The following is a 9,649-nucleotide window of genomic DNA, read 5'->3' as shown; positions in this document are numbered from 1 at the left end:
AGCTTAGTTTAGTAGTTAGAAGTAGTTTCTAGAGAGAGAAACTCTCACTTCTCTCTAGGATTAGGATTAAGATTAGGTTTAGTTCTTAGATCTAGGTTTTAATTCATGCTTTCATCTTCTTCTACTTCTCAATTCTTTGTAGTTACATTCATTCTTCTTCCATTCTTTTGTTGTAATCTCTTTTATGTTGTTCTTGTATTTTGTTGTAGATCTACTTTTGTTCCTTCCTTTCTCTTTCAATTTAATGAAGGTAATTCATAATAATTGTGTTCCTTTTGATTTGTTGTTGTTAATTCTTTGCAATAATTGTTGTTAGATCTTGTTCTTGTTGTTGATTTACTATGCTTTCCTTTTATGCCTTCCAAGTGTTTGATGAAATGCTTGGTTGGATTTTAGTGTAGGTTTTGTTCCTCTTGGCCTAGGTAGAGTGATTAGTGAATCCTGAGTTATCTAATTCCTTTGTTGATTGATAATTAGAAGTTGCTAATTGATTTGAATGCCTCTAAAGCTAGTCTTTCCTTTAGGAGTTGATTAGGACTTGAGGAATCAAATTGATTCATCCGCTTGACTTTCCTCTATTATTAGAGGTTAACTAAGTGGGAGTAATGGATAATTTGTTATCATAATTGAGGAGGATAACTAGGATAGGACTTCTAGTACTCATATCTTGCCAAGAGCTTTGTTAGTTGTTAGTTTACAATTCCTAGGGAGAACGACCTGAGGTTTGAATACTTCGGTTTGAATACTTTGTTAGTTGGTAGTTTATTTTGTTCTCTCACTATGAATTCTCACTTTGGCTTTGAGTTTGGTTTTAATTGTGTTGTAGGAAATGTGGACTTTAATGGCAACATGTACCTTGGATGGAACCATCAAAGATGGGAGGAGCCTCAAGGAATTGATCATTCCTATTGGCAATAATCTCCGGATACTTATAGGTATAATTCCAATCCTAATGCATGTCAATTTAATGGCTATGATGACTCTTTTTGTGACACTCAACAACCACCATCATATGCCTATGAATCTCATCCTCAACATGAACCTCAACCATACTCATAAGCCTTTCCATACCAAGCACCTTCCTATGATCCATATCCACCATATGACCAATCACCCATACCATATTCTTATGACCATTATGAGCAAGAACCTATAGAACCACCACAACCATATCATGATTATTACCAAGAACCACCTCAATACTCACCATCTCCACAATTCTACGAAGAAGAACCACCTTCCTACCATGAACCCTCTCTCCAAAATAATGAACCTTCTTACTCACCCCAAACCCCAATAGACGATCCTCTCACTTAGTTACTTCAAGGACAAGAAGCCATGAAGCGGGATACACTTGAGTTTGTGACCAATTTGACCAAGGTGGTGAACACTTTAGCCCATCAATGCTTGAATACTCAAAGTAATTCCGTGACCACATGTGAAAGGTTAAAAGAAGAGCAAAGCATGAAGGAGAAATTGGAATATCCGGTGGATAAGGAGGAGTCGAATTTTGTGTTGGAACAATTGGAGAAGCCTATGATCATTGAAGAGAATGAAAAAGTGGTTGAAGATTTAGGAGATGTTGAAAGTCCATGGGAATGTAGCATCATGGAGAACTCTTCCAAGAAGCTTGATGTTGATGTTGAAGAGGGTGCGCAACCTCCAAGGCATGTCATAGTTGAAGACTTGAAAGAGGTTTATCAAGAGATGGATTCCATCATGGATGAATTTCTATCTACAATCGAATCCTCTCCCATTGGACATGAAGTTGAAGTTATAGAAGAGTGTGCACAACCTCCCATACCCTTGGTGAGCAATGCGAAAGAGAGTGAATCGAAAGAGAGCTACCAAGAGGAAAAAGTGGGCATGGTGTATATTGAAATTAAAGAATATGAAGAAGTTGATCAAGAGATATATTTATTCATCAATGAATTCCTATCCAAAATTGAATCACCTCCCATTAGGCAAGAAGTCAAGGTTCTTGAAGACAACACCAAGCCAAGTGATGAAAGGGAAAAGATTGAAATTGAAGAAGCTAGTGAAGAGGTGAAGATAGTCAAGAAAGAGCACGAGGGAGTGGAGCTTGCAAGATCATTGAGACCACCCCTTCCCAAGTCGCCATCCAACACCACATTCAAGTGGGTAAAACTCTCATTCCTAAGCTTCAATTTCTCACTTGAATATGGTTTAATTGAAAATGATGGTCAACTTAGAGCTCTTTGTGGAGTTAAGAGTAGGAAAGAGTTGTGTAGTGGTTGGAAACGTCATTCTAAGCTCATGACGGTTGTAAGCTCAAAACTCAAGAGCAATGGTTGGTGTAGAACCAAATTGCATGGGTCTAGGAAGTTGTTTGGAGGCTTCTTTGAGAATTCCAAGGCCATGCCACCCGGAAGGAATAATGATGACCAACTTAAGGATGGGTGTCAAAACAAAGTGTGGGACCCCGGATCGCACAAGGAAAATCAAATTTGGGAGCTCATAGCTTGTGCGAAACTCCATCAAAGCTTGAAGATGTTAAAATTGAAGAATGGAGCTTATTGGAGATTCAAGCATTGGTGGATGTTCAAGGATAGCTTCAAGCACAAGCCACCTTGAGAGGAGCTCCCCATAAGTCCAACTTAAGGACAATAAACAAAAGTGCTAGGTGGGAGACACCCCACCATGGTAAAATCCTTTCATTTTCTCTTTTGTACATATTGATAGAATTAGTTTAAATTCATGTTTTAATTAGTTAGTTGAGTATATTTGGTAGTATAATATGTTAAATAAGGTTTTATGGTGTTTTGGTAGCTGTTTGGAGGTTTGGAATGCCTGGATTGGTGCAAAAACATAGCAAAAATTTTTGAAAAATAGAGCACCATCCACGCGTACGCGCACTGCGTGCGTACGTGTGCATCAAGCGTTTTGGACCATCCACGCGCGCGCGCAATGCGTGCGTACGTGTGGATTGAGAAGTTCCACCCTCCATGCATTTTCCAGAGAGTTGTGCTTGCGCCGCGCCAACGTTGTGCCTTTGGCACAAACCTATTCGCGCGCACGCGCACATGACGCGTGTGCGCCACTCTCGGAATAATCCTTCGTTGCGGACGCACCCTGTACGCGTATGCGTCGGGTCTATTGCACCACAACCCACGCGCACGTGCCATGAGCGCGTACGCGCGGATCCCCTTTTCTCAACACTTCTCTTTTCTTCCCCTCTTTCCATTTCTTTCCTTCTCCTTTCTTCTTCCCTTCTTCTACCCCTCATCCAACACTTCCAAACACCATTGATAACCATTTATTTTAGTTAGTTAATTAGTTAGTAATGTAGTTAATTAGTTATTTTTAGTTTAGTTTTCATTTCATTTTTCTCTCTTTAAGTGTTGGATTATGGACTTTGCTTACCCTATATTGCTGCTTATTACTAATTGAATGCTATCTTAGCATAATTGTTTTAAATATTCTTTTTTGGATTCTATCGTTGAGGTTATATTTTCCTACTTGGTTTTGAGTTTTTTTTATGCTTACCTTTTGAAGAATACCAAGTGCTGAGATTTGCCTTCAAGCTCGTAACTCTTCTTGAATTACATGATTTGGCCACCATGTGGTTTGAGCCTTATTCTTCGATTAGGCAACCTCTTGATGGATGATGTTGTGCATTTACCTTAATGCATTGTATTTTATGATCATATGCATCCATATACTTTAGCTTGAATGCTTTCATGCTTCTTTAATGCTTGTTTTACCTTACAAGTTCACTTAAAGCATCTCAAGCACACTAGGATAAGTGAAGTGTATGCTTCTTTTGTGACATCGCCCTTTTATGCTAATGTGTGTTCTAAATCGTGCAATTTAGAATTTACACACATATTTGTCATTAATGTCACACTAATTCACTCACTCAATTCTAGTAATTTACCTCATTCCAACAATGTATGCTTCCTTGCTTTTATATCCTCTCATCTTATGGTGTTATATTTTTGTTTTTCATGACGAATGCACCACAAGCGATAACGAAAGCAAGACTAAGAACACGCAGCAATCCGGAGATTCGCCGTACCCCCTTGCTCATCTCTGAGTGCACTGAGGACGGTGCAAACTTTTAAGTGTGGGGAGGTCGTCCGACTGGTCAGCAATTTTGGGTGACAAATTTCTAATCCCAACACTTTTTCATTTCATTCTAGGATTTTAGGATTTTTTTTACTTGCATTTTCTTAGTTTTGCATATATATACACAATAAGCTTAGTCAAAATAATGAAATTTTTTCAAGATTTCTTTCTATAGGGCACCAATTGATTTGAGTGAAAACTTTTCATTAAACTTGCTTGAATTATATATCTTGTGGATCATATTTTTGAGCTAAGAACACAAGCAAGTGAGTTTTGAGTCTAATTGTGTGGTTACATCTTATAACCACCTATTTTTCCTTCTTGTGTGCATTATTCTCTTTCTATGATTGTAATCTTTGATTTGTTTGAATCTATATGTCCCATTATTTCTTGTATTCATGCATTTATATGATTGAGGCCATCATTTCATTAGCTCACTTAACCAGATAGCCTTACCTTTTACTCTCCTTTGTTAGCCGATTTTGAGACTACGCTTAACCCACTTGTTCTTTAATTTAGCACATTACAAGCCTTAAAGCGGTTTCCATTGTTAGCCAAATTTGAGCCTACGATTAACCCACTTGTTCTTAATTTTAGCACATTACAAGCCTAAAGCGGAAAACAATAAATATCCTTAATTTGGATCTTTGATTAGCTTAGGCAAGTGTGTGTAAGTATCATTCAAGTGTGGGAATCTTGGGACATTGGGTGAATAAAAGGGTAGTTTTGTATTGTTATTGAAAATATTGGGAATTGGGTACATGCTCATATATTGATCAAATGTATAGACCTTATGCATTGATGCTCTTGTATATAGAAAGAAAAAAATGAGAAAAACAAAAGAAAAAAAGAAAAGAAAAAGAAAAATAATATGGAAAAGAAAAAGAAAAAATAGAAAAAGAAAGAAAAAAAAAGAAAAAGAAAGAAATAAAAAGGGGACAAAATGCCCCAAAGCAAAGTGTAGCTCAATAAAATCAATGCATGAGTGTTGTGAAATGAAAAGGGATACATGAGTATGTGAAAAAGTGAAAAATGGGTAGTTAGGTTAGAACTTAATTGTATAGGATGTCATAGGTTAGGTGGGAAGTCTAAGCCTATCAAGGATTCAAACTTCAAGCTCACTTGACAAAATATGCATCCTACCTTAACCCTAGCCCCATTACAACCTAAAGAAAAGACCTCATGATATGCATCCTACCTTGACCCTAGCCCCATTACAACCAAAGAAAAGACCTCATGATAGATGTATGCATGCATGAAATATATGTTAATTGTTAGAAGAAGAACAAATCTTAGAAAGCATGATTAGGTGAGAATTGAGAGAATCAACCCTAAACACTTGAGCGAATAGAGTACAAACACATCCGGTGAGGGTTTGATGCTCAATTACATGTTTCCACCTATGATCATCTCTTCTCATGCAAGTTTGTAAAAATATTTAATAACTCAATTCAATTGTGGATTAGACTTGCTAGTCCTTAGCCCTTGTGCATATACGCTTCTTGGGAATTGATTTATTTTGACCAAGCAATTGCATTCATTTAGACAGTTGCATATAGGTAGAGTGTATTTAGTTAGTTCCATTGAATAAATGCCATACCCTTTACTTCATTCTTGGTTTAAGCATGAGGACATGCTTGGTTTAAGTGTGGGGAGGTTGATAAACCCCATTTGTAGGATTTATCTTGTGCTTGATTTAGGGGATTTTATAACCTCTTACCCACATTTATCCATTGAAATAGCATGGTTTTATGACGTCTCCTTTAATTGTGCTTAAGAGTGAAAACATGCTTTTTAGGACTTAAAATAGCTAAATCTAATTCTCCTTGATTCTATTAGATGCCTTGATATGTTTGCTAAGTGATTTCAGATTTAGGAGGCAAGGATTGGACCAAGGGAATGAAGGAAAAGCATGTAGAAATGGAGAACTCATGAAGAAATAATGGAAACGCAAAAGCTGTCAAGCCGACCTCTTTGCACTTAATCGACCATAACTTGAGCTACAGAGGTCCAAATGATGCGGTTCCAGTTGGGTTGGAAAGCTAACATCTGGGGCTTCGAAACGATATAAGATTTGATATAGTTGCTATACGTATAAAGATGCGTACGCGCACTGTACGTGTACGCGTCGTTGGTGCACGTGATTCACTTCATGCAAACTCGTGGCTAGCGAATTACAAGCCTTGTGGGCCCAATCCAAATCATTTCTGATCCTATTTAAGCCAAGGATTGAAGAGGGATGGACATGTTAGTTACATTAGTTTAGTTTAGCTTAGTTTAGTAGTTAGAAGTAGTTTCTAGAGAGAGAAGCTCTCACTTCTCTCTAGGATTAGGATTAAGATTAAGTTTAGTTCTTAGATCTAGATTTTAATTCATCTTCTTCTACTTCTATCCTCTTAATTCCTTGTTGTTACATTCATCTTCCTCTATTCTTTTGTTGTAATTTTCTTTATGTTGTTCTTGTATTTTGTTGTAGATCTACTTTTGTTCCTTCCTTTCTCTTTCAATTCAATGAAGGTAATTCATAATAATTGTGTTCCTTTTGATTTGTTGTTGTTAATTCTTTGCAATAATTGTTGTTAGATCTTGTTCTTGTTGTTGATTTACCATGCTTTCCTTTTATACCTTCCAAGTGTTTGATGAAATGCTTGGTTGGATTTTAGTGTAGGTTTTGTTCCTCTTGGCCTAGGTAGAGTAATTAGTGACTCTTGAGTTATCTAATTCCTTTGTTGATTGATAATTAGAAGTTGCTAATTGATTTGAATGCCTCTAAAGCTAGTCTTTCCTTTAGGAGTTGATTAGGACTTGAGGAATCAAATTGATTCATCCACTTGACTTTCCTCCATGGTTAGAGGTTAACTAAGTGGGAGTAATGGACAATTTGTTATCACAATTGAGGAGGATAACTAGGATAGGACTTCTAGTACTCATATCTTGCCAAGAGCTTTGTTAGTTGTTAGTTTATTTCCCTGCCATTTATATTTCTTGTATAAAATCTTAAAAACCCCAAAATAACTCACAACCAATAACAAGACACTTTATTACAATTCCTAGGGAGAACGACCCGAGGTTTGAATACTTCGGTTTATAAATTTTAGGGGTTTGTTTTAGTGACAAACAACTTTTAGTATGAGCAGATTAGTGATTGGTTTAGAAACTATACTTGCAATGAGAATTCATTTGTGAAATTCTAAACCGTCAAAAATCCAATCATCATCCATCTCCTTGGAACTTTCTTATTTGTTTCCATTGATGTTGTCTTGTTTTCTATGGATTCTTTCTCTAGTGGATTCTTGTTATTGATCTTGCATGACTCTGATGGTTCTGGTTCCCCTTGGATCATCTTTGAACATGGTTCTTCTTGACTATATGGCTTCCCAACTAATGGGGCTTCCAATTGTGTTGTTTGTGCTTCCTTGTTTGGCTCCTCCATCAACTTATTGTCTTCATGATCTGCTTCTTGTGAGGGGTTGAAAACATTGAAAGTGAGCTGCTCATCATGTATTCTCAACACTAACTCTCCTCGTTCTACATCTATAAGTGCTCTAGCTGTGGCTAGGAATGGTCTTCCCAAAATGATGGGGTAAATAAGATTCTCATCCATTTCCAGAACAACAAAATCTGTGGGAAGATAGTAGCTCCCAACCTTCACCAGCACATTTTCAACCACTCATATTGCTTGTTTTTTAGTTTTGTCAGCCAACCTGATAATTACATCAGTAGGAGTTAGTTCATTGATTTGAAGATTCTTCATGAGGGAGAGAGGCATTAGGTTGATGCTTGCTCCCAAGTCACAAAGCCTTTTGTCAATCATTGTTTCTCCTATGGCACAAGGGATGTGGAAACTCCCTGGATCCTCCTTCTTTGTGGGTGGCCCTGGTTGAATGAGAGCACTACAATCTCTGTTCATCTTGATTGTTTGTCCACCCTTCAATGGACTTTTTCTGATTAGTAGCTCCTTTATATACTTGATGTAGAAAGGCATCTGTTGGAGGGCTTTAATGAATGGTATATTTACATCTAGAGATGCAAACATATCAAGAAACCTTGAGTACATTCTCCCTGCAACACCACCTTTAAGCCTATGGGGAAAAGGTGCATATGGGTTCAATACCTCCTTCTTCTTTAGCTCTTCCTTGGATGTAAGTTGAGTTGCACAGCTTCCTTCCTCCTGGCTTTCCTTTTGGTTATTTTGAAGGTGTTCTACTCCATTCATACTCCCCTCATCACTTGTGGTTATCATTTTGCATTCCTCCCATCTCACTTTCTTTGTTTCTCCTCTTGGATTCTTCTATGTATCACTGGGGAATCCATCAGTGGGTTTGGGAATTTGTTGAGATAGGTACCCTACTTGGGACTCCAATCTCTTGATGTTTTCTCCTTGATTCTTGATATTAGCTCGCACTTCTTCCTTAAACACTTTGTTATCTTGGACTTCCTTGCATATGTTTTCAAGTAGAGCCTCAATATTTGAAAGCCTATCATCTGTCAATGATGGTAGGCTGAGATTAGGTGGTTGAGAAGGTTGGTTAGATGGATGTTGGTAATATCTCTGTGAGGTGTTTTGATGAGTAGCATTGTTGTTGGAGTTGAAGTTGTGGCGTCTCTGATCTTGCCCTTGGTCTTGTTAATTTCCCCATCCAAGGTTGGGGTGGTTCCTCCATCCAGAGTTGTAAGTTTTGGAGTATGGATCATGGACTTGTCTAGGTGAGTTTCCCACATAGTTGGCTTGCTCCCAGTCACCTTCTTCTCATATGTTTACTCCTTCTTGAGTTGGTGATGAGGTGATGGCTGCTGCAACTTGGTTCTCTTCCACCTTCTTGGTAAGATCTGCTAGCTGCTTGGTGATCATCTTGTTTTGGGCTAACAGTGCATCCATGTGGTTCAGCTCCATTACTCCTCTAGTGTTGCTTCCTTCGGAAGCATAGAAGTAATCATTCTCAGCAACTGTTCCAATGACTTCTATGGCTTCTTCAATGGTTTTCTTCTTGTTTAAAGAGCCTCCTGATGAGCGGATAATTTATACGCTTTTTGGCATTGTTTTTATATAGTTTTTAGTGAGTTTGAGCTACTTTTAGGGATGTTTTCATTAGTTTTTATGTTAAATTCACATTTCTGGACTTTACTATGAGTTTGTGTGTTTTTCTGTGATTTCAGGTAAATTCTGGCTGAAATTGAGGGACTTGAGCAAAACTCTGAAGAAGGCTGACAAAAGGACTGCTGATGCTGTTGGAATCTGACCTCCCTATAAATAGAACATTTAACTATTGTATTAGATGTCTTTTGACCACGTTTCATCTTTGGTCTCAGTTTTGTATTATTCTTCATCTTAGGAGGCCATTGAGCACGTTTTGGGGGCTGGCCATTCGGCCATGCCTGAACCTTTTACTTATGTATTTTCAACGGTGGAGTTTCTGCACACCATAGATTAAGGGTGTGGAGCTCTGCTGTACCTCAAGTATTAATGCAATTCCATTTTCTTTTATTCAAATCTCTCTTATTCTTATTCCAAGATATTCATTCGTACCCAAGAACATGATGAATATAATGATGAAAGTGA

The sequence above is a fragment of the Arachis duranensis genome, chromosome 9 (genome assembly GCF_000817695.3).
Source record: "Arachis duranensis cultivar V14167 chromosome 9, aradu.V14167.gnm2.J7QH, whole genome shotgun sequence".
NCBI classification, from domain to species: Eukaryota; Viridiplantae; Streptophyta; class Magnoliopsida; order Fabales; family Fabaceae; genus Arachis; species Arachis duranensis.
The sequence above is the reverse complement of the archived record's forward strand: the minus strand, read 5'-3'. Positions refer to the sequence as shown.